Consider the following 26313-nt stretch of genomic DNA (forward strand, 5'->3'; position numbering starts at 1 on the left):
GGGTTGGATAGCACCTCTAATATTATCGAGGAATGCACTGTCTGCCTCGCCATAAAAAGGAAAAGAAAGATTCGCATTTACATAGCACTTTTCAATCCCACCAGACATCCCAAAGCCCTTAACAGTCAAGAGACCCAGGTTCGAATCCCACCACGGCAGATGGTGAAATTTGAATTCAATAAAAATCTGGAATTAAATGTCTAATGATATCCAATGTCGATTGTTGGAAAAACCCATCTGGTTCACTTTCTTTAGGGAAGGAAATCTGCCGTCCTTACCTGGTCTGGCCTACATGTGACTCCAGAGCCACAGCAATGTGGTCAACTCTGAACCGCCCTCTGAAATGGCCCGAGCAAGCCACTGAGTTCGAGGGCAATTAGAGGTGGGTAACTCAATGTTGGCCAGCCAGTGACATCCATGTCCCATGAATAAACGGAACAGAAAGTACTTTTGAAATCTAGTCATGTTATAATGTGGGAAAGACAGCAACCAATTTGTATACAGCAAGCTCCCACAAACAGCAATGTGACAAAATGAGCAAATATTCCTTTTTTTGGGATGCGGATTCATAGAATCATAGAATCCCTCCATTCAGCCCATCGAGTCTGCACCGACTTTCTGACAGAGAATATCTCAGCCAGGCCTTCTCCCCCCACCATATCCCCATAACCCCACACATTTACCAATCCACCTAACCTGCACATCTTTGGACATTTGGCCTTTATCAATCGAGGGATTGAGTTTAGGTGTCCGGGGATAATGATGCAGCTATATAAGACCCTCGTCAGACCCCACTTGGAGTACTGTGCTCAGTTCTGGTCGCCTCATTACAGGAAGGATGTGGAAAAGATTGAAAGGGTGCAGAGGAGATTTACAAGGATGTTGCCTGGATTGAGTGGCATGCCTTATGAGGATAGGCTGAGGGAGCTCAGTCTTTTCTCCTTGGAGAGACGTAGGATGAGAGGAGACCTAATAGAGGTATATAAGATGTTGAGAGGCATAGATCGGGTGGATTCTCAGAGGCTTTTTCCCAGGGTGGAAATGGCTGCTATGAGAGGACACAGGTTTAAGGTGCTTGGGGGTAGGTACAGGGGAAATGTTAGGGGGAAGTTTTTCACACAGAGGGTGGTGGGCGAGTGGAATCGGCTGCCGTCAGTGGTGGTGGAAGCAAACTCAATAGGGTCTTTTAAGAGACTCCTGGATGAGTACATGGGACTTAATAGGATGGAGGGTTATAGTTAGGCCTAAAAGGTAGGGATATGTTCGGCACAACTTGTGGGGCCGAAGGGCCTGTTTTGTGCTGTAGTTTTTCTATGTTTCTATTAAGGGGCAATTTAGCATGGCCGATCCACCTAACCTGCACATCTTTGGACTGTGGGAGGAAACCGGAGCACCCGGAGGAAACCCATGCAGACACAGGGAGAGGGGGCTAACTCCACACAGACATTGACCCAAGGCCAAAATCGAACCCGGGTCCCTGGTGCTGTGAGGCAGCAGTTCTAACCACCATAACTGGCAGGTGAATATCAGCCAGCACGCCAGGGATGACTCCCTGTTCTTCATCAGAATAGGGGCATTGCAGCTTTGATGTTGGAGAGGGCAGATTTCATTGCTGGTTTCATTGGTTTCATTGCTGACAGTGCAGCATTCCCTCAGAACTGCCCAGGAGCAGTGGCCTTCAATATTGTGCTCAAGCCCGAGAGATGAACTCAAAGCTGATTATTCAAGAGGTGAAAGTGCTGTCAGCTGGGGCATGGCTGACAGAATGTCAGTGTCCCAGTCACCTGCTGGTACTTTATCTTCCTCAATATTGAATAAGTTGATAACGTTGATTTATTTTGGCACAAAGATGAGCCGGAGCTGTAAATCACTGACAGAAGTTGGGTGTTGGCAGGGTTAAAGTATTAGTTTAGAGAGACATGAGATCACCCATGCGAATTGGGGTGAGTCGGAGTGAGGTGAGGAGCTCAGCAGATGACCAACTGAAAACTGCAATGTTTGACTTCTTTTAGCCAAGAGTTCCTTCTTTTCTGGCACGTACTTGTCCCAATTTGATAGCTTCATACCATGCAGTAAGACACTAAAAGATAAGGAGCCTGCCTGGCAGCATCACGGTGATAGGAGCTGCTTGGTACTTTAAGTTGCTGGAGCTGGTTTGTGGCGTTACCTGTACTCCAGAGTGGAACAAGCACCCTCGAAGCGCATTGTCCACTGGGGTTGGAGCGTCTCAATCACTGATAAGAGGAATAAGGGATAAGGCTCTGAGAAGAATCATACAATCTCAAAACATTAACTCTGTTCCTCTCTCCACAGATGCTGCCAGACCTCCTGAGTTTATCCACCATTTTCTGTTCTTCATAAGGGATAAGGAGGAGTGTTCCCTCCCTTCTGTGAAAAGGCTCCGGTGGGCCTAACTCCTGATAACCTTTGACTCCCTTGTTAGTTGAGAATATATCTACCTCTGCCTGTCTATCTGTACCCTGCCTTCCAATACTCTTTGCAGAAGAGAGTTCCAAAGACTCATGCATCTCCAAGAAAGAAAATTTCTTCTTATCTCTGTCTAAAAGGGGAGACCCCTTATTTTTAAACTGTGCCCCCCTCATTATAGTCTCTCCCACAAAAATAAACATCCTTTCCACATCCATCCTGCCAAGAACTCTCAATAAGGTCACCTCTCAATTTTCTAAACTCCAATCAATACAGGTCCAACCTTTCCTCAAAAGATAAACCGAGGAATCAATCGAATGAGTCTTCTCTGAGCTACTTTTAATGCAAGAGGGAAGGTAATGGCCTAGTGGTATTATCGCTAGTTTACTAATCCAGAAACTCAGCTAATGTCCTGGGAACCTGATGCGCATCAATTGGACACGAGGCACGAAGCTTCAGTAAAAGAAGGCTTTTATTAACTAACAATGGAACTAACAGAACTTTAACACACTATCCCAGACTGAAGAGGTCCCGCCCGAGCAGGGGGTCTTATACCTCTCCCAGGAGGCGGAGCCCGACTGGGATGTGCCACAACAGTAACAACCACAGGTGTATCAATCCCACCCTAGCCCAACAACAACATTAGAACAACCCCACAGTGGGAACCAACGATGGTTCACCACATTCACCCCTCCTTTGAGAACAAAGGCCAGCGGGGTACGAAAACAGACTAAAATGTCAACAGATTATAAGTTCAGACGGTCTGGAGGTCCGCACCGTCGTTGTGACCTCCTCAACTCCGGCGGTGACACCGGAGCAGGTGCTTGCGGTGGCGTTCTCCCCAAAACAGCGTCCAGCTGTTCTCCCACGGACTCACAGGCCGGTTGACCCTGATGAAGCGGTAGTGCAGGGGATCCCGATACATTCTGCGATGGTGCCGATCTTTGGGGCTCAGGCAAGCTGTGCATTGGAGTAAAACTGTTAAGCACTGGTCCCGGTGCTGTCCGCGCCACGTCCGGGGGAGAAATAAGGGATAAGGGATTCATCACTGGGGGTATGGGAGCGACAGGAGTTGCTACGTCCCCTGCGGGCGCCAGGTCTCGGATCGAGACTGTGTCCTCTCGCCCGTCAGGATATGCCACATAGGCATACTGAGGGTTGGCGTGGAGGAGGTGGACCTGTTCGACCAAGGGGTCGGACTTGCGGGCCCTTACATGTCGCCGCAGAAGGACGGGTCCTGGGTACGTCAACCAGGCTGGTAAAGATATCCCCGAGGACGACTTCCGAGGGAATGAGAACATCCTCTCGTGGGGAGTAGCATTGGTTGCCGTACACAGGAGGGAGCGAATGGAGTGAAGCGCATCAGGGAGGACCTCCTGCCAACGGGAGACTGGAAGGCCTTTGGACTTCAGCGCCAATAGGACAGCCTTCCAGACTGTAGCATTCTCTCTTTCCACCTGTCCATTACCCCAAGGGTTGTAACTCGTGGTCCTACTAGAGGCAATCCCGTATGAGAGCAGGAATTGCCTCAAGTCATTACTCATGAACGACGAGCCCCTGTCGCTATGGATATAGCTGGGGTACCCGAACAGGGTAAAAAGATCACGGAATGCCTTGATCACCGTGGCAGTCGACGTGTCCGCGCAGGTGACAACAAACGGGAACCGGGAGTACTCATCTATTATGTTCAGAAAGTACACGTTCCGATCTGTTGAGGGAAGGGGGCCCTTAAAATCCACACTCAGCCTCTCGAAGGGGCGAGTGGCCTTGACCAAATGTGCCCGGTCAGGTCGGTAAAAGTGCGGTTTGCATTCCGCGCAAATCCGACAGCTCCTTGTCACCGACCTGACGTCCTCCACCGAGTAAGGCAGGTTGCGGGCTTTGATAAAGTGGTAGAGCCGAGTGACCCCAGGGTGGCACAGGTCATTATGGAGGGCGTTCAAGCGATCCTCCTGCGTAGTAGCGCATGTTCCGCGTGAGAGGGCATCCGAGGGCTCATTGAGTTTCCCTGGACGATACATGACATCGTAGTTATAGGTGGAGAGTTCAATTCTCCACCGCAAGATCTTATCATTCTTGATCTTGCCCCTCTGCGTGTTGTTGAACATGAACGCCACGGACCGCTGGTCCGTGATCAGGGTGAACCGCTTTCCCGCCAGGTAATGGCGCCAGTGTCTGACGGCCTCCACAATGGCCTGGGCCTGCTTTTCCACCGCTGAATGCCGAATTTCGGGGCCTTGGAGGGTGCGGGAAAAAAACGCGACGGGCCTGCCCGCCTGGTTTAGTGTGGCGGCCAGGGCGAAATCAGATGCATCGCTTTCCACCTGAAAAGGGATGGATTCGTCTACCGCGTGCATCGTGGCTTTCGCGATGTCGTGTTTCAATTCCTTGAAGGCCAATTGGGCCTCTGGCGTGAGTGGAAAAGTCGTGGACTTAATAAGCGGACGGGCTTTGTCCGCGTAGTTGGGGACCCACTGCGCATAATAGGAGAAGAAGCCTCGGCATCTTCTCAGTGCTTTTGCGCTAGCGGGCAAGGGAAGTTCAGCAAGGGGGTGCATACGGTCTGGATCAGGGCCAATGACCCCGTTTTCCACCACGTATCCCAGGATGGCTAACCGGCGCGTACGGAATACACACTTCTCCCTGTTGTAGGTCAAATTCAGGCGAGATGCAGTGCGTAAAAAGTTCTGGAGATTTGTGTCATGGTCCTGCTGATCACGGCTGCAGATGGTGACATTATCCAGGTACGGGAAGGTAGCCCGCAGCCTGTTCTGGTCCACCATTCGGTCCATAGCACGCTGGAAGACCGAGACCCCATTGGTGACACCAAATGGAACCCTAAGAAACTGATACAGACGACCATCCGCCTCAAAGGCTGTGTAGTGTCGGTCCTCTGGGCGAATGGGGAGTTGGTGGTAGGCGGACTTAAGGTCTATGGTGGAGAACACCCGGTACTGCGCAATCTGATTGACCATATCAGATATGCGCGGGAGGGGATACGCATCCAGCTGCGTATATCGATTAATGGTCTGACTGTAATCAATGACCATCCGGGGTTTGTTCCCGCTCTTGACCACCACAACCTGTGCTCTCCACGGACTAACACTGGGCTGTATGATCCCTTCTTTGAGGAGTCGCTGAACCTCAGATCTGATGAAGATCCGATCTTCAGTGCTGTAACGCCTACTTTTAGTAGCGATGGGCTTGCAGCCTGGTACCAGATTCTTGAATAAAGAGGGTGTGGTGATCTTTAATGTAGAAAGATTGCATGCGGGGCGCTTTGGACAATTTGGAGACTGCAGCTGTTCCCCTACTGTCAGCGAAGGGAGTGGCCCACCGTACTGTAGGATCACACTCTTCATGTGGACCATAAAGTTTAGTCCGAGGAGAATTGGTGCGCAAAGATGCGGCAACACAAGGAGCCTGAATCGCTCGTAAATTGTGCCTTGCACTTTCAAGGTTACCACACAACGTCCTAGCACAGGGACAGACCGGGACCTTGATGCCATAGAGATTGTCTGTTTGGCAGGTTGAATCTGGAGTTCACACCTCTTTACAGTGTCAGGGTGAATAAAACTCTCAGTGCTCCCGCTGTCAAACAGACAATAAATTGCACGACCATTTACCTGTATATCCATCATCGAACAGTCAAGCCTGTGATGCTTAGCCTGGTTCAGGGTGATCGACGCCACCGTTGGTCCGTGAACGTCACTGCAGGCAGCTGAGGTCGATGCTGAGGACCCCTGCTGGTCGCTCATGGTCATCGTCGACCAAAATGGCCGCCCCCATGAATCGCACATGGGTGAGGGCGCCAAACGTAGCGACTCCTGGTGGTCATCCTCCTCCGACTCCGTCGACCGCAATGGCGTCGTCCTGGACTCGCACGTGGACGAACCCCGTGAGTACTTCAACGACGATGGTGATGATCCCCGTTCTGAAGGGTCACAGGCCGCACTGCCGTTCTTGGGCTTCGATCTGCACACCTTCGCATAACGCCCCTTTTTACCGCATAGGTTACAGACTACCGCTTTAGCGGGACACTTTTGTCGTGGATGCTTGGCTCCTCCGCAGAAGTAGCACCGCGGGCCGCATGGGGCTGCAGCCGTTGTCTGGTCCACATGGGAGCACGCCATAACACTGCACTTCGAGCCCGTGGGGCGAGGAGGGATTTGCGACTGCTCCTGCCACGCTGTCTCCACGTGGTCCTCCGGATACAGGACCAAGCTCTTCGAAGCCGCCTCAAGCATTTCAGCTAATTCCATAGCTTGGGTCAGGTTGAGATTTCCCTTTTCTAGCAGCTTGAGACGGATGTATGAAGACCCGACCCCGGCCACAAACGCATCTCGGGCGAGGTCATACATGTACTGCTCAGCCGACACAGCTTTGCAGTCACAGCCCCTGGCAAGCTGCAAGAGCTCATTGGCGTAATCCTCCATGGTTTCGCCCGACTGCCGACGTCGTGTAGCGAGGAGGTAACGAGCGTGGATCTCGTTGGGAGGTTTCGTATAGCGCTTTTTTAAAAGCTCGAGGGCCCTCGGGTAAGTGGTGGCCACACGGATCGCGAGATAGACTGTGTCGCTTACCCTCGCATGGAGGACCCGGAGTCTGTCATCATCTGTGGTGACCGCTGCGGAGGCTGCCAGGTAGTCTTCAAAACACTTCAGCCAGTGGTCGAAGGTGTTAGAAGCGCCCACCGCACGTGGATCTAGCATCAGACGTTCTGGCTTTAGGATTTGCTCCATACTCTCCTTTCTTTTTTTCTTCCGTCGAGAGCTTAATGTTAGTTAATAAAATTGATGCGCATCAATTGGACACGAGGCACGAAGCTTCGGTAAAAGAAGGCTTTTATTAACTAACAATAGAACTAACAGAACTTTAACACACTATCCCAGACTGAAGGGGTCCCGCCTGAGCAGGGGGTCTTATACCTCTCCCAGGAGGCGGAGCCTGACTGGGATGTGCCACAACAGTAACAACAACAGGTGTATCAATCCCACCCTAGCCCAACAACATTAGAACAATCATAGAATCATAGAATCATAGAAACCCTACAGTACAGAAAGAGGCCATTCGGCCCATCGAGCCTGCACCGACCACAATCCCACCCAAGCCCTACCTCCATATCCCTACATATTTTACCCGCTAATCTACACATCCCAGGGCAATTTTTTAGCATGGCCAATCAACCTAACCTGCACATCTTTGGACTGTGGGAGGAAACCGGAGCACCCGGAGGAAACCCACAGTGGGAACCAACGATGGTTCACCACAGAACCTGGGTTCAAATCCCCCCAAGGCAAATGGTGGGATTTGAATTCAATAAAAAAAAATCTAGAATTAATAATCCACTGATGACCATGAAACCATTGTCGGAAAAACCCATCTGGTTCACTAATGTCTTTAGGGAAGGAAATCTGCCGTCCTTACCCGGTCTGGCCTACACGTGTTTCCAGAGCCACAGCAATGTGGTTGACTCTCAACTGCCCTCGGGCAACTAGGGATGGGCAATAAATGCTGGCCCAGCCAACGATGCCCATGTCCCACGAATGAATTTTTAAAAAGACCCCAAATTGACCACCTCGTTATCACTAAAGAATTTGGCAAAAATCACCCGACCTTCTTTCTACCAAACACAATTGTATTTTGCAGGCGATATTAATGCTGGCCTTGATCCAGCTGAACCCAGGCTGCTTTGGCGTTCCTTACCTCTGCTGAACTTTCCCTTATCTTTGACTGCGATATCAGGGAGGTCAGTCAACGGAACTGTCTGGAATGCCTTATAACCACATTTTGTCTACTGTGGAGCTCTGCCCTCATGTTGCTATGGTAAGGGGGTCACTAAGGGTTACTCTCTGGTTGCCAGGTAGGGTGATGATCTCCAGTGGAGACATTTTGAGGTCTAGCTCAGTTCTGAAGAAGAGTTGCATTCAACTCAAAATGTCAACTCTCTCCACAGATGTAGCCGGACCTGCTGAGTATTTCCAGAACTTTCTGTTTTTGATTTCAGATTTACAGTATCAGTAGTATATTGATTTTTATTTTGATGCTCCATGCAGTGCACAAATCCAAATTAAAGTTTTTTATAAGTTTATTTATTAGTCACAAGTAGGCTTACATTAACACTACAATGAAGTTCCCCTTGTTGCCGCACTCCAGTGTCCGTTCGGGTCAATGCACCTAACCAGCACGTCTTTCAGACTGTGGGAGGAAACCGGAGCACCCGGAGGAAACCCACGCAGACACGGGGAGAACGTGCAAACTCCGCACAGACAGCGACCCAAGCCAGGAATTGAACCCGGGTCCCTATCGCGGTGAAGCAGCAGTGCTAACCCCCGTGCCACCATTCTGATCTTAACAAGTCTTTCCATTACTTCTTTGCACTGAACAATATGATTGTCCATGGGTTTGTGATATATTACTCTGATCCAGGGGCCACATCTGAAGCTTCTATACAGAACCGGAAGGTTCATGGTCTTTGAAACCACTCTTAGTGGCTATACTGTCCTAACTATGTGAGGGGTTTTGGATCATTTGCAAAAAGTAAAAGACGTGGTATGCACGTGTAGATTCAAATTAACAACGACTGATTTATTCTAGAAACTTCTGCCTGATACTAAAAGCAGGACCCTCTGAAACACTCGAATGACATTGCCATCAAATCACGTGACCTGCTCTTAAAGCAATCTGCAACCACTTAAATATATAACAGTGGCCAACCCCACCTCTGTGTCCATCCATAAGCTGTCATGCTGCTCATCTATTGCTGAATGATAGACATGGGGTTATCTAAAGGTGCACAAGCGTTATTCAGAGTAACTCGTGCTCCCAGGTATTAATAGGATCGGGTGAAACTGAAGCCAAGGCACAGAGATTTTATTTATTGAGAAAGTTGATTGCTCAAAGCTCTCCCCCAGCTCAATCCAGTTACATGTTCCATTTGAATAACTGTAAATCAATTTTAAAAACCGATAAAAGGGGGAGGTATAAGAGCCAGGATGAGAAGTAAGTGGGAGGGGTGGGTGGGGGAGATGGGGTATTGGTGGTCATCGCTATCACCAAGTCCATTGGGGGATAGATAGACTGGAAGGAGAGGATAATCATAGAAGCATTGAAAATAGGTGCAGAAGTAGGCCATTCAGCCCTTCCAGACTGCACCACCATTCAATATGATCATGGCTGATCATGCGCTTTCAGAATCCCACGCCTGCTTTCTCTCCATACCCCTTGATCCCGTCAGCCGCAAAGGCCATGTCCAACACCCTCATGAACAAAGGGAGAGGGGGGTGTGGGGGGGGTGAGGGGTGGTGGAGACCTGCGCGGGCTCTCCGACGGTCCTGAGAGGGCCGTTAAGAACAAAGAACAAAGAACAATACTGCGCAGGAACAGGCCCTTCGGCCCTCCAAGCCCGCGCCGCTCCCTGTTCCAAACTAGACCATTCTTTTGTATCCCTCCATTCCCACTCCGTTCATATGGCTGTCTAGATAAGTCTTAAACGTTCCCAGTGTGCCTGCCTCCACCACCTTGCCTGGCAGCGCATTCCAGGCCCCCACCACCCTCTGTGTAAAATATGTCCTTCTGATATCTGTGTTAAACATCCCCCCCCCCTTCACCGTGAACCTCTGACCCCTCGTGAGCATCACCACCGACCTGGGAAAAAGCTTCCCACCGTTCACCCTATCTATGCCTTTCATAATTTTATACACCTCTATTAGGTCACCCCTCATCCTCCGTCTTTCCAATGAGAACAACCCCAGTTTACCCAATCTTTCCTCATAACTAAGCCCCTCCATACCAGGCAACATCCTGGTAAACCTCCTCTGCACTCTCTCTAAAGCCTCCACGTCCTCTGTAGTGTGGCGACCAGAACTGGACGCAGTATTCCAAATGCGGCCGAACCAACGTTCTATACATCTGCAACATCAGACCCCAACTTTTATACTCTATGCCCCGTCCTATAAAGGCAAGCACTTCCCGCACCCGCCACCAGCCTGCACTGAGAATGGTCCTCCAGTTAACTCCCAGTAGCAGCTTGAGGCTCCTGGATAAGCATTCAGTGGACAGTTGAGAGCCTCGACTGGCCTATGGGTAGACGATGCCCATGCCACTCCCCCTCCCAGAGGTTGTAGTGGATGGCAGTGGTGAGGGGATAGGTGTTTAATGGGCCCCTCTCCGCCCGCAAACCCACCGCCAGGGTGAGACGGGGACATAAAACCCTGCCCATGGGGAGCGGAGTTGTGCACAGTACTCTAAATGAGTTCCAAACAAGGCACTACATATATTTAACACGAACATCTCAATCCTCTTACTCCAGGCATGAACTACACCTTTACTATGACAGATTCTTCAACCTATTTCTGAATAACTGCTATACCATTTAATAGCCTAAAATACACCCTGTACTAAACCCTCCTGCTAACTCCAGTCCTATCATCAGGACCCTGTACATTTAAATAAACAAGCTGCTATCTTGGTTTGCATGTATTTACGAAGTGCGCTATCTCAGCAAACAGCAATCAATCCAGCAGCGCTTAAGTCTGGGGTGGGTCCAAATACATCTAGAGCACAGAAAATATTCTAAAGTTAAAGTTTATTTATTAGTCACAAGTAAGGCTTACATTAACACTGCAATGAAGTTACTGTGAAATTCCCCTAGTTGCCACATTCCAGCGCCTGTTCGGGTCAATGCACCCTAACCAGCACGTCTTTCAGACTGTGGGAGGAAACCGGAGCACCCGGAGGAAACCCACGCAGACACGGGGAGAATGTGCAAACTCCACACAGTTCCCAAGCCGGGAATCGAACTGAGGTCTCTGGCGCTGTGAGGCAGCAGTGCTAACCCACTGTGCCGCCCTTATCTTAAGTTGTGATGTGGAATAATATTCGTATTCAGTTCAATTACAAAGAGAAAAATGACAATTTGGGGATTTTGTTTCAAAGATCTAGCTCATTTGTAAAGGATTTTTGGTTTAATTTATGATTGGCTTTTCATATCATCTGGTTCAGCACTGAAAGAATTGATTCCCAGAATTCCAACAAATTTCACAGGTCAAAACAGCCCAGCTGTAAGCACTGAAATAAAGGAAGGTTAAGGAATTTGATTTATTATTGTCACATGTATTGGGATACAGTGAAAAGTATTGTTTCTTGCGCGCTACACAGACAAAGCATTCTGTTCATAGAGAAGGAAAGGAGAGAGTGCAGAATGTAGTGTTACAGTCATAGCTAGGGTGCAGAGAAAGCTCAACTTAATGTGAGGTAGGTCCGTTCAAAGGTCTGATGGCAGCAGGAAAGAAGCTGCTCTTAAATCGGTTGGTACGTGACCTCAGACTTCTGTATATTTTTCCCGATGGAAGAAGGTGGAAGAGAGAATGTCCGGGGTGCGTGGGGTCCTTGATTATGCTGGCTGCTTTTCCAAGGCAGCGGGAAGTGTAGACAGAGTCAATGGATGGGAGGCCGGTTTGTGTGATGGATTGGGCTACATTCATGACCCTTTGTAGTTTCTTGCGGTCTTGGGCAGAGCAGGAGCCATACCAAGCTGTGATACAACCAGAAAGAATGCTTTCTATGGTGCATCTGTAAAAGTTGGTGAGAGTCATAGCTGACATGCCAAATTTCCTTAGTCTTCTGAGAAAGTAGAGGGGTTGGTGGGCTTTCTTAGCTATAGTGTCGGTGTGGGGGGACCAGGACAGGTTGTTAGTCATCTGGACACCTAAAAACTTGAAACTCCCGACCATTTCCACTGGCACGTGGAAGCCCAGCTGTAAGCACTGAAACAAAGCAAGATTAAGGAGTCTGCACTGGCAGTGCGTTCCAGGCACCCACCACTCTCTGTGTGAAAAAGTTTCACTGCACATCTCCCCTAAATTTTGCCCCCTCTCACCTTAAACCTGTGCCCTCTTGTAATTGACACTTCCACCCTGGGAAAAAGCCTCTGACTATCCACCCTATCTATGCCTCTCATAATTTTGTACACTTCTATCAGGTCTCCCCTCAGCCTGCGTCTTTCCAGTTAAAACAATCCAAGTTCATCCAACCTCTCCTCATACCCAAAACCCTCCAGACCAGGCAACATCCTGGTAAACTTTCTTTGCACCCTCTCCAACACATCCACATCCTTCTAGTAGTGTAGTGACCAGAACTGCATGCAATACTCCAAATGCGGCCTAATTAAAGTTTTATACAGCTGTAACATAACTTGCCAACTTTTATACTCGATGCCCCGGCCGATGAAGGCAAGCAAGCCCTATACCTTCTTGACCACCTTATCCACCTGTGTTGCCACTTTCAGGGATCTGTGGACCAGTACTCCCAGATCTCTCTTTATGCCAATGCTCCTAAGGACTCTGCCATTTACTGTATAACTTGCACCTGAATTTGATCTTCCAAAATGCATCACCTCGCATTTGTCTGGATTAAACTCCGGATTAAACCTATGGTACACTGAGACAAATCTCAATGGAGTCACATAGATTCAGATTTTGGGTCTTGTCTCTCTCTTGTGATGATGGCAGCAAGTTACTATTGCAAACAGTCAGAGATGCAAAGAAATCTTTCTTTCGAGAGCAAGCATCAATCAGTTTAGCTAAACTGACTAGCAAAGTGAAGGTAAACTACATTGGAAGGACTAACATTTAATTTCCAATTCTCATTCCACACCTAATGGCGCACTAAGGCAGGCTTTGTTCCCATAGCTAGATTCCTGGAGCAGGTCACTAGTCTGTTGCCAGAGGCTTATAGCTTGAGGGATGCCACTCCACATCAAGCATGGTGGACCAGAAGTCTCTCCCACTCTTACCACCAGCCATTGGCGTGTTTGGAAAGATTTTTTGACATTTAACCTGTTTGACCGCGTTACTTCCTCAGCCATCTAGTCTCGGGTGGGACTCGAAGCCGGAGCTTCTGGCTCAGAGCCATGGTGCCTCCTACCACCTTTTAAAAAGTGATATAATTACTCTGGTGGCCAGTTTCAGTCATATGCCACCTGTGCGGCTGAAAGAGAAATGTACTTTGCCGTCAGTTATCTATTCACAGGAGGATCACTCCTCAGTGCCCACCAGAGACGGAAAATCTGTGGGCGCCATCCCTAAAAGTGATTGTTGGAATATGCCAATGTTTTCTCAACAAGTGCTTCTGGGAGGCAAGGTTCCAGACTCGCATTTCCATAGCTCCTTTCATTATCTCAGGATGTTCCAAGGCACCTTACAACCAATGAGTTCTTTTGAAGTGAGGTCACTGCGTAATGCAGGGAGCGAAGCAGCCAGTTTGAAAACGGGACGCCCCCAACGCACACCAACAAAATAACCCAAATAAAATGTTTGAGGCGCCATTGACTGGGACATCAGGATAGCTCCTCTTCCTTTCTCCGAATCGTGCCTTGGGAGTCTTTTATGTCCACCTCACATGGCAGATGGGGCTTTGGTTTAATGGTCCTATCTAAAAGATGACCCCTTGGACAATGCAGTACGGTGGTACAGTGGTTAACAGTGCTGCCTCACAGTGCCAGGGACCTGGGTTTGATTCCCGGCTTGGGTCGCTGTGCAGAGTTTGCACGTTCTCTCCATGTCTGCATGGGTTTCCTCTCCCACAGTCCGAAAGATGAGCTGGTTAGGTGCGTTGGCCATGCTAAATTCTCCCTCAGTGTACCCGAACAGGCGCCAGAGTGGCGACTCGGGGATTTTCACAGTAACTTCATTGCAATGTTAACGTAAGCCTACTTGTGACACCAATAAATAAACTTTCGGAGTGTGGCGGCTAGGGGATTTTCAGAGGAACTTCATTGCAGTGTTAATGTAAGCCTACTTGTGACATGAATAAATAAACTTTAAACTTTAATGCAGCACTCACTGGATTGCCAACCTAAGATTTTGTTCTCCTGTGGGACTTTAACTCATGACTTCCTGAAATTGAGCCATGGCTGATGTAAAACCAAGAGCGAAAAAGCGAGCATAAATAAACAGGTAAATTGTGGAATATACAGGGAGACACTGAGAAAGCAAGAGGGTTGTTTAGAAAATGTTTTGTTCAGGATCTAAACTCTGCAATATGTGTGTATGGTGCCTCTACAATCAGGAATAGAGACCTGAGGAACTTTGTCCAATTAATTCAGTACAAATAAGAAGAATTAAAGCCAGGAACTCCTTATCTCTGTTGCTTAGACGTTGACCTTGCACACTGAGGAGGTGACAGCTCTTTTTCAAAGACCTTTGGGAGTGCAACCAATTCCCACTTTGGATGTTTCCATTCATCCCACACAGAAACGGCCCTGACCACAGAGAGCAGACAGGACATGAGCTCGCTGGGGTGGCTGTACAGGGCACATAGCTGGATCTAGCAGCAGTGGAAGGGTTAAGTTTCTTTCTGTTGACATGCCTGCTGGAGGAACGAGCAATTTCCACTGCATCCGCTACGGGAGCAGGTGGGACAACATCACGGGGTTTCGGAAAATGAGTCTATTTATTTCACAAACATATTTGTTTGAAGGTTCTCCATTGCAAGATTCCTTCTGTGAAAGAAGATTCTGATGGTGAGACCCCCCTCTATAGGGAGATTCAAACAGTGAGACCCCCCTCTACAGGGAGATTCTAACAGTGAGACCCCCTCCATAGAAAGATTCTAACAGTGAGACTCCTTCTATAGAGAGATTCTGTGATTCTATAGAGATATATGAGATATATCTCACTGTACACAGATTCTATAGAGAGAGTACATAGTGAGACCCCCTCTGTAGAGAAATTCCGACAGTGAGACTCCCTCTATTGGGAGATTTGGACAGTGAGACCCCCTCTATAGAGAGATTCTAACAGTGAGATCCCTTCTATAGAGAGATTCTAACACTGAAACTCCCTCTATAGAGGGATTCTGACACTGAGACCCCCTTTATAGAGAGATTCTAACGGTGAGACCCCCTCTGTGGAGCGATTCTAACAGTGAGACCCCCTCTATAGAGAGACTCTAACAGCGAGACTCCCTCTGTAAGGAGATCCTCCTGGGATCCATTATACTAATTCAAGTTGTGAAAGTTCCTTGATAGAAAGAGTCCTCTTGATTCCCTTTCCAAAGATTGAGTTTTGATGCTGTCGTCCTCATGGTCAAAATAGCAAAAGTGCATTTAACAGGGAGCCAGATAAACACAAGGGCAAAGGTTGTGTTAAAAGGACAGGAGGAGGCCTGTGTAGAACCTAAACAAGGCCATGGACCAGTTGGCCTCATGTTTTTCTTTTGTATTGTCCATTCCATGGACTGCAAAGTAAGATACAAAATGGAAGCGAACCATGGAGTAACTGGAAGGAATAGGATAGGAAGCACTAGGGAGTGTGCAAGAATTTGTAAAACATGTTAAAAGATAACAAGAGAATCATGGAAATTTAAGAAGTTTAAGCATGGAACCAACGCGATATTTCGGTATTATAACAGTGGTTACAAAAGAAGGGTTAAAAGGGATGATTCCCATTTGAATTGAAGAAAGTTCACTGGGACATAATGAGAGGAAATGACAGGTCCTAATTATTTTCTCTAATTATTTAAATAAGCACCCAGTCAAGAAACCAGTTACACAACAGAACTGGGATTGTAAAAGCTAGAAGCTCTAAGATGAGACAACCATTTGTTCTTGAGGTCTCAAGGGAGAATCTAACCACTGCCCCTTGACATTCAATGGCATTACCATCGCTGAATCACCCACTATCAACATCTTGGTACATACCATTGATCAGAAACTCAACTGGACTCACCACGTAAATACTTTGACTATCAGAGCCAGTCAGAGGCTAGGAATCCTGCAGAGAGTAACTCACCCCTGTCTCCCCAAAGCCTATCCACCATCGACAAGACACAAGTCAGGAGTGTGATGGAATACTCTCCACTTGCTTGGATGAGTGCAGTTCCAATAACACTCAAGAAGCTCAACACCATCCAGGAGAAAACAACCCACTTGATTGCTATCCCTTCCATAATTATTCACTCCCTCCACCACTGACGCACAGTAACAACCGTGTGTACCATCTACAAGATTCACTGCAACAATTCACCAAGGCTCCTTCAGCAGCACCTTCCAAACTCATGACCACTCGAAGGACAAAGGCAGCAGATACCTGGGAACACCACAACCTGGAGGTTCCCCTCCAAGTCACTCACCATCCTGACTTGGAAATATATTGGCCGTTCCTTCACTGTCGCTGGGTCAAAATCCTGGAACTCCCTCCCTAACAGCACTGTGGGTGTACATACACCTCAAGGACTGCAGCGGCTCAAGAAGGCAGCTCACCATCACCTTCTCAAGGGCAACTAGGGGTGGGCAATAAATGCTGGCCTGGCCAGCAATGCTCACATCCAATAAAATGAATGTTTTAAAAAGTAGGTGCCACACCCCCAAATAACAGACGAGCTGGTCGAGAGAGCACACTTAACCAAACAGGCTTCCTGTGCTACCAATGCTGCATAAACAAACATAACGCAAAAGGTTTAAAATAATAAAAGGTATCTGCCTGGTACTGTCCATTTTTGTTGTTCACCCAATAATCTACACAGAGTTGAAGTCAGTGGAGCAGAGGGTATGGGGTAAGTTAACTGAGCTGAAATAAACTTTCTGGGGATGTGGGTAAGATATATCGGAGGGAGCAGCTCCCCAAGCTTTTGCTACCAAATAAACCTGTTGGGCTTTAACCTGGTGTTGTTAAACTTCTTACTGTAGGACTGGCATGGCCTTTGGGTCCAGGAAGACTAACCATCTTATTTTTCATGTGTTGCTTTATCCTATTTGGATTTTGAGAGCCTGGACAGGACTGTCTGACCGCATGTGATTGCAGTAGCATAGTGGCACAGTGGTTAGCACACTGCTGCTTCACAGTGCCGTGCACTCAAGTTCGATTCCAGCCTTGAGTGATTGTCTGCGTGGAGTTTGCATGTTCTTCCCATGTCTGCGTGGGTTTCTTCTGGGTTCTCCGGTTTTCTCCCACACTCCAAAGATGTGCAGGTTAGGTTGATTGGCCATGGCAAATTGCCCCTTAGTGTCCAAAGATGTGTAAGTTAGCAGGATTGGCCATGCGAAATTGTCCCTTAGTGTCCAAAGATGCTCAGGTTAGGTGGATTGGCCATGCTAAATTGCCCCTTAGTGTCCCAAGATGTGCAGGTTAGGTGGATTGGCCATGCTAAATTGCCCCTTAGTGTCCAAAGATGTGTAGGTCAGCAGGATTGGCCATGCTAAATTGCCCCTTAGTGTTACAAGATGTGCAGGTTAGGTGGATCAACCATGGGAAATGCATGGGGTTACAGGGATTGGTCAGAGGAAGGGCCTGGGTGGGAGTGTTGGCATAGTTTTGATGCTGCCAGATCTGCTTAGTTTTTCCAGCATTTTTGGTCTTTATTTACAATACTAGATCCATGGTCAGTTCCCCATTTTGCAGCCTCCATAGACTTGAGTTCATGCAAGACTGATCTATCCTTATTTGAACCAAACCCTGGTCACCCATCAGCCGTGTGCTTGCTCATCTATTTAATTCCATGTTTTGAAAATTCCCCTATGGCCTCACCCCTGTAACCTCCTCCAGCCCCACAACATTCCCAGGATCTCTGAACTCCTTCAATTCCGGCCTCTTAAGCATCCCTGGTGTTCTTCACTCCACCACCAGGGGTCATGCCTTCAGCCGCATGTCTGGACCCAAAGTTTTGGAATTGCCTCCTTTCCATCTCTCTTCCCCATCCTTTAAGATATTCCTTAAAACCCAGCTGTTTGACCAAGCTAATGCTCACCTGTCCTTATATCTCTGTATGTGGTTCAGCGTGAAATTGTGTTTGATAAGGCTCCTTTAATGTGCCTTGGGATATTTTACCAGATTCAAAGTTCCATAGAAATGCAAGTTACTAACCAGGATCAAAATGGCTCGATGAGGTGCGACTGTGGTCAGGCTTCACGAGGAAGCGAATTAGCAGACAACATAGCTCACTTTCTAGCTATGTCAGAGGCCTCCAAGACCACTGCGCCACCACGATCACAGATTCAAATATCTCAGGCGATGGCGTGGTGGTATTATCGCTAGACTTTGAAACCAGGAACTCAGCTACTGCTCTAGGGACCCAGGTTCAAATCCTGCCATGGCAGATGGTGGAATTTGAATTCAATAAAATATATCTGGAATTAAGAATCTACTGATGACCATGAAACCATTGTCAATTGTCGGAAAAACCCACCTGGTTCACTAATGTTCTTTAGGGAAGAAAATCTGCTGTCCTTACCTGGTCTGGCCTACATGTGACTCCAGAGCCACAGCAATGTGGTTGACTCTCAACTGCCCTCTGGACAAGAGGAACTGGGGATGGGCAATAAATGCTGGCCAGCCAGCGATGCCCATGTCCCACAATTGAATAAAGAAGCACCTTATGAACATACAAATTAGGGGCCATCTGGCCCTTCGAGCCTGCTCCACCATTTAATAATCGACAGTCATGGCTGATCTGATTATAACTCCAACCCCACATTCATGCCAACCCCCGATAACCTTTCACCCCCTTGTTAATCAAGAATCTATCCACCTCTGCCTTAAAAATATTCGAAGACTCTGCTTCCACTGCTTTTGAAGAAGAGAGTTCCAGAGACTCACTATCCTCTGAGAGAAAAAATTTCTCCTCATCTCTGCCTTAAACCCCTTATTTTTAAACAGTGACCCCCTAGTTCTAGATTCTCCCACAAGAGGAAACATCCTCTCCACATTCACCCTGTCAATAACCCTTGGGATCTTAAAGGCTTCAATCAAGTCGCCTCTTACTCTTCTAAACTCCAATGGATACAAACCTAACTTCTCCAACCTTTCCTCATAAGATAAACCTGCCCATTCCTGGTATTAATCTAGTAAACCTTCTCTGGACTGCTTCCTTTGTGCTCATATCTTTCCATAAGTAAGGAAACCAATACTGTGCACAATACTCCAGATGTGGTCGCACCAGTGCCCCTGTACAACTGAAGCATAACCTCCCAACTTTTGTAATCAATTCCTCTCACAATAAACAATAATATTCTGTCAGCTTTCCGAATTATTGGCTGTACCTGCATACTAGCCTTTTGTGATTCATGCACTAGGACACCCAGGTCCCTCTGTACCTCAAAGCTTTGCAATATTTCACATTTAGAAAATAAGTTTATTTTTTATTCTTCCTGCCAAAATGGACGATTTTACATTTGCCCACGTTGTACTCCATCTGCCATATTTTAGCCCACTCACTTTCTATGTTCCTGTGTAACCTCTTTATGTCCTCTTCACCGTGGACTTTCCTAACTATCCTTCTGTTGTCAGCAAGTTTAGCGCCCAGACCTTCAGTCCCTTCATCCGAGTCATTTATGTAATTGTAAAAAGTTGAGGCCCCAGCATTGAGCCCAGTGACATACCACTGGTTACAGCCTGCCAACCAGAAAAAGACCCATTTATGCCAATTCCCTGTTAGCCGGCCAATCTTCTATCCATGCTAGTTATAGAATCACAGTGCAGAAGGAGGTCGCTCAGGCCAATAAGCCTACACCAACAACAATCCCACCCAGGCCCTATCCCTGTAACCTCACATATTTACCCTACTATTCCCCCTGACACTAAGCGGCAATTTAGCATGGTCAATTAACATAACCTAAACTTTGGACTGTGGGAGAAAACCAGAGCACCCAGAGGAAACTCCACACAGACAGTGATTCGAGGCCAGAATTGAACCTGGGTCCCTGGAGCTGTGAGGCAGCAGTGCTAACCACTGTGCTGCCCATATGTTAATATGTTACTGCCTACGCAATGGGCTTTTATTTTCTGCAATAACCTTTGAAATGGCACCTTATCAAATGCCTTCTGCAAATCTAAATACAATACATTCACTGGTTCCCCTTCCACATAGCGAATCATAGAATCCCTACAGTGGAGAAGAGGCCATTCAGACTATCGGGTCTGCGCTGACACTCTCTTGAGTGTCTTACCCAGGTCCTCTCCCTCTCCCTATCCCCGTAACCTCACACATTTTCCATGGCTAATCCACCTTACCCACTAAGGGACATAAAGTACATTAATGGGGCAATTTACCATGGGCGATCCACTTAAACTGCACATCTTTGGACACTAAAGGACAATTTACCATGGCCAATCCACTTAACTTGCACTTCTTTGGACACTAATGGACAATTTACTGTGACCAATCCACCTAACTCGCACACCTTTGGACTGTGGGGACACAGCCTGCACCTTCTCCTTGTGCCCACAGAGGCACAAGGAGAAGGTGCAGACAGTCACCCAAGGCCAGGATTGAACTCGGGTCCCTGCAGCAGTGCTAACCACTGTGCCACTGGGCCTGTACAGTAAAGACTGATTCAACCGGTTCATCTGCCATCTCCCTACTTTCCATTATCAATTGCCCAGATGCATGTTCTGTAGGAACAAAGCTCTCTTTGTTAACTCTTCTCTTATTTAAATAGCTATGGGAATGGGGGGGCGGGAGGGAGTCTCACTATCCGTCTTTCTATTTCTCACCATCTTCCCCTCACAATTTAATAATCCCAAGGTAGATGTAACGCACCTTTTACACTCACCAAGAGTACAGTCAGCAAAGGACAGGAAAGATATGGGCAATATTGTGCAAGCAGTGGTATATCAGGAAAGTTTGGGGAGCAATTTCAACAGTGGAGATAAACTTCCTTGAGGAAGGGTGGGCAACCTGCTAGGAGGACAAGAAAATTGAAAAATGAGGAAGCAGGCAGTGTACCGCTGAGGAATTATTTAGAATTGTAATGGGTTTGCCTTTACTATCTGTGATGTTCTTCAGACAGCAGCAGCTGCATATTCAGACGGAGATTTTTAAAATTAGACCTGCACGAGATGTTAAACATTTATTAGCTCTTCCAAACAGACTCCCTCTGCTGGTATATGTATGTACGGTAGCCTCAAGTGGACAAAATGCACAATGCCATTTTCAATACACATCACCTGGGTTGAGTGCAGGGAGGACAATATGGGTGAGGAAGGTGGCTGATTATTAACAGAACCCACCCAATTGTCCTACAGGTAATTTAAATGGAAGAAAATATCTGTTGTTCCATCACCTCCTGTGAAGTGAAGGTCCCAGACTCCTAGCATGCCAAGGTACAGGGGCCGCAGTCTCTGAACCTGAGTCCTGGGGTATTTTGGGCTCCCGGCATAGCATCTGAACTGTTGTCGTACCTGGAGGTGTTGCCCCATCAGGAGATAGTCCTCCTTATCCAGATACATGAGAATAGAAGTCGAGTGTGAAGTCCATTCGGCAAAACTAGGACTCATAAATCTAAGAGCGCACAGAGTGGTCAGGATGTGGAATTTGCTGCCATGTCTGGGCTTATAGATGAATTTTAGACGTAGTTAGAATCACAGAATCTCTACAGTGTAGAACGAGGCCATTCAGCCCATCGATCCTGACAATAATCCCACCCAGGCCCAATCCCTGTAACCCTGTAACTTCACATATTTGCCCTGCTAATACCCCTGACACTAAGGGTCAATTGATCATGGCCAATCCACCTAACCCACACATCTTTGGACTGTGGGAGGAAACCTGAGTACCCAGTTAGATAAGTGCGTGAGAAATGAGACAGGAATTGAGGATGTGCCAAAAGGGTTGGATGAAGCAGGGAATAGGAGGCTTGTGTGGAGCATAAACACTGGGATGGACCAGAAGGGTCAAATGGTTCTGCTGTAAATTCTGTGTAATTCTATTTAACCTCCCCAATTAGCACTTGGATAATAGCAGGTATTAATCATAACTAGAAATCCAACACAACCCAAATTAGTATCAAAGCGCAGCACTATAACACACAAATAAGTACATAAATAACTAAATACACACCCTTTCTAAAGAAAAACAGGAGTTTAGCTATGCAGCCTAATGATATAGGATGAAGGCCTACTAAGAAGGCCTCACTGCCTCCATTTTGGATGCATCTCATTTTTATTTCAAAGGCAAGCACTGTTGATGGAGCCTCACAAGATTTAGTGGGGTGTCTTGGGTTGGAGAGAGCTTTATTGTCCTTAAGTATCTTCATAAAGTTTGTAACATCGTCTCTTCAAAGAAAGAACCCCAGTCAATTGGAACATCAGTCACACAGCATTTGAGTCGGCCTACACATGCAGTTTTACCATTAAAATTTACCTGGAACAACCTGGGTGTTGCTGAAAAAAGAAACTTTCTGTCGAAGCTTTGCATCTTGCACTCATCAGGTTAGATTCGGAAGAATCCCAAATTTGAAAAGGGACAACAAATTTATGCTTTTTAGAATCCCAATGAAAATAAACAAATGGACAAATTCGCAAATTAACTTACAAATTAACTTGCCCCTTAGTCTCTCTTTATATTCTTCTGAGTACCGATTTAACAGATTAACCCGGTAACCAATTTCTAAAAAGTTAATCAAACCAATTGATAGCCCCTGAGGGGCATTGTACCTGACGGAACAAAATTACATAATGAAATGAGAATTTCATTTTGGGGGCTGGTAATGCATTCCATCCCCAATGGTGCCCACCAGTCATAGTGGCACAGTGGTTAACACTGCTGCCTCACAACACCAGGAACCCAGGTTCCATTCCAGCCTTGGATGACTGTGTGGAGTCTACACATTCTCCCTGTGCCTGCGTGGGTTTCCTCCGGGTGCTCCGGTTTCCTTCCACAGTCCAAAGATATGCGGGTTAGGTGGATTGGCCGTGCTAAATTGCCCCTTAGTGTCCAAAGATGTGTAGGTTAGGGGGATTAGCAGGGTAAATATTTGGGGTTACAGGGATTGTTGGAGGTGGACCTGGGTAAGTTACTCTGTCAGAGAGTCGGTTCAGGCTCAATTGGCCAAATGGCCTCCTTCTGTACTGTAGGAATTGCATGATTCTATGAAAACAACATTTTCACACTGCATTAGGAAAGAATGTTGATTTGCCGACTGGACTTTGATTGGTTGAGGTGTTGCCATGGAGAAGAGCTATTCCCCCAAGCTTTTGTTTAAATTCAAATCAGGCAAGTGGACTCTGATTGGTCAAGGCTCTGCCATGGAGAATGCAGCAGGGAACAATTGACGTTCACACCTTTGTTTAGCTGAGAAAAGCACAAGGCCTGGGCATTTTTGTTTCCACATTTCCACTCCATCTGACGAAGGAGCAGCGCTCCGAAAGCTAATGGTATTTGCTACCAAATAAACCTGTTGGACTTTAACCTGGTGTTGAGAGACTTCTTACTGCATTTTTGTTTGCCAGAGGACAGGACCCCATGTGTGAATATACGTAGCTTCGAAACTTTTCAGTCTTACTCACGTTCTGTACAGTTATAAACCTAGCCAGAAGCTGTGTGCTACACACCTGTACAACACCAAACACTTGAGTGCACTGTCCTAAGTTTTGAAAGGCAATAGGAGCTAATGTTTACGAGCAGAAAACACAAGGCAACATCATTTGCTTCCAAGTTAAAGTTTTTAAGTTTATTTATTAGCGTCACAAGTAGGCTCACATTAACACTGCAATGAAGTTACTATGAAAATCTCCTAGTCGCTACACTCCGGCACCTGTTCAGTTACACTGAGGGAGAATATAGCAGGGGCAACGCATCTAACCCCAGCACGTCTTTCAGACTGTGGGGGGAAACCGGAGCACCCGGAGGAAACCCACGCAGACACGGGGAGAAACTCCACACAGACAGTGACCCAAGCCGGGAATCAAAGCCGGGTCCCTGGTGCTGTGAGGCAGCAGTGCTAACCACTGTGCCACCGTGCGGCCCACCAATTTTTATATTGCCATTCCTTCATTCATCTTTGAGAATAGAATTTCCCTTTGTTGACTTGCCAAAGCCACAAAGACTAACAGTTCAAGCAGAACGCCCACCAACTCTCTCAGGCAAGTAGGAGGTGAGCAATAAATGTGGCCTTGTCATTATTGCCCATGTCCCCAGAGCAAATTTTATTTTCAAAGTAATTATAGCCCAGGTTAGTGTAATAAAGGAGTTACTGAGCACTGGTGGGGTCCATCAGATCAGCAAGCAAATAAACATGACACTGAGATTATAAAGAAAGTCAATTCCAACCCAGGAGAGAAAAGGCAATGGGTAGAGCTTCAGTGATGGAGAACACTCGGTGTTCACCTTCCTGAGAGTCAGCACAAAACGCACTACCACTTCAGGGGAGGCAATGGCCGAGTGGTATTATCGCTGGGGTATTAATCCAGAAACTCAGCTAATGTTCTGGGGACCTGGGTTCGAATCCCGCCACGGCAGATGGTAAAATTTCAATTAAAAAATCTGGAATTAAGAATCTACTGATGACCATGAAACCATTGTCAATTGTTCGAAAAACCCATCTGGTTCACTAATGTCCTTTAGGAAAGGAAATCTTCCGTCCTTACTTGGTCTGGCCTACATGTGACTCCAGATCCACAGTAATGTGAGTTGGCTCTCAGCTGCCCCTCTGAAATGGCCTAGCGAGCCACTCAGTTGAAGGGCAACTAGGGATGGGCAATAAATGCTGGCCATCCAGCGATGCCCATGTCCCACGAGTGAATAAAAAAACCCACCAAATCTCAGAAGCCCATTGCCATTGGGCTTCTGAGAATTCCCAGGTAATAATGACACTGGGAGAATTATCACGTAATAAGTTCTGTCCTGGGTCGGGAATCAATGGGAAGTTTCCAAACTATCAAATTGTTTTTTTGTGTCTTTGAAATGCTGGTTAATAGCTTCAGTGTGGGAGTTGCTAAATGTGTGGCAGTCCCACCCACATTGATGTGCAGCATTACCTCGAAGACTGAAGTAATATTCTGTTCTATAATTGTGCTCAACTAACCATCTTTAATTTCCAAAATTTGCCCATTCGAAAGGGGGATGTTGTGGCTCTGGAATTATTCCCAACCCATTAATCATCTAAATTCATCTCAATCCAAACTTTTGACCCGCATTGGTCAAACTCCCTACTGCTCTCATAAGCTGTGATTCTGTTCTGGGATCTGGGGATGTAAGCAATCTATTAACAGAAGATGGTTCCAATGCCTTGTGCTATTTGTCTATTTGTCTCTTTAGAAATACCTCGATTTTAAAATTCACATCCTTGTTATCAAATCCCACCATTACTCACCCTTCCCTATTGATGCACTATCAATCAAGCAAAGACTAGTTAGTACGCAAGAACAAATAGGCTTTTATTCACAAAAGACTTGGAGCACACCCATGCTGATGAACTGGTCCGGCGACTGAGGCAGCGGGGTTGGGAGCAGTCACCTTTATACCTGGACCAGGGGGGGTGGGGAGGAGTCTCAGGCAGGGCCGGCAGGGGCATGCCCAGGCATGTCACACATACACACAGGCAATAAGCTTAACAGTGGTTTACCACACCTATCTTAATCACTTGTTATACAATCCAGCTGGTGAAGCCAGAACCATGACACAGAGTGCTTCTGTATTGAGAGAGTTTATTGACTTGTTCAGTCTCACAACTCACCTCCCACTCAACCCAGTGTCCCAGCTATCCCCTATTTATACATGGCCAAGGATAATTAATACAATCACCTGCTTGTCTTAACATTAATATTGTTTTTTATTCATTCCTGGGACATGGGCGTCGCTGGCTGGGCCAGCATTTATTGCCCATCCCTAGTTACCCAAGGGCAGTTGAGAGTCAACCACATTGCTGTGGCTCTGGAGTCACATGTAAGCCAGACCAGGTAAGGACAGCAGATTTCCTTCCCTAAAGAACATTGGTGAACCAGATGGATTTTTCCAACATTCGACAATTGTTTATTTATTTATTTATTCGTGTCAGAAGTAGGCTTACATTAACACTGCAATGAAGTTACTGTGAAAATCCCCCAGTCGCCACACTCCGGCACCTGTTCAGGTACACTGACGGAGAATTTAGCACGGCCAATGCACCTA

The 26313-nt window shown here is 47.1% G+C and overlaps 1 long non-coding RNA gene across 1 annotated transcript in view; it reads right to left on the reverse strand.

The window, feature by feature from the left end:
* The window catches only part of LOC144480152 (uncharacterized), a 28557-nt gene extending 20592 nt beyond the window's left edge, over window positions 1-7965 (reverse strand). Inside the window, exon 1 of the long non-coding RNA XR_013495627.1 lies at window positions 7855-7965. This is a non-coding gene — a long non-coding RNA (uncharacterized LOC144480152). The remainder of the gene's footprint in view (window positions 1-7854) is intronic.
* Between the last annotated feature and the right edge of the window lie 18348 nt (window positions 7966-26313).

This window comes from Mustelus asterias, chromosome 28 (genome assembly GCF_964213995.1).
Source record: "Mustelus asterias chromosome 28, sMusAst1.hap1.1, whole genome shotgun sequence".
In the NCBI taxonomy this organism is placed as follows: Eukaryota; Metazoa; Chordata; class Chondrichthyes; order Carcharhiniformes; family Triakidae; genus Mustelus; species Mustelus asterias.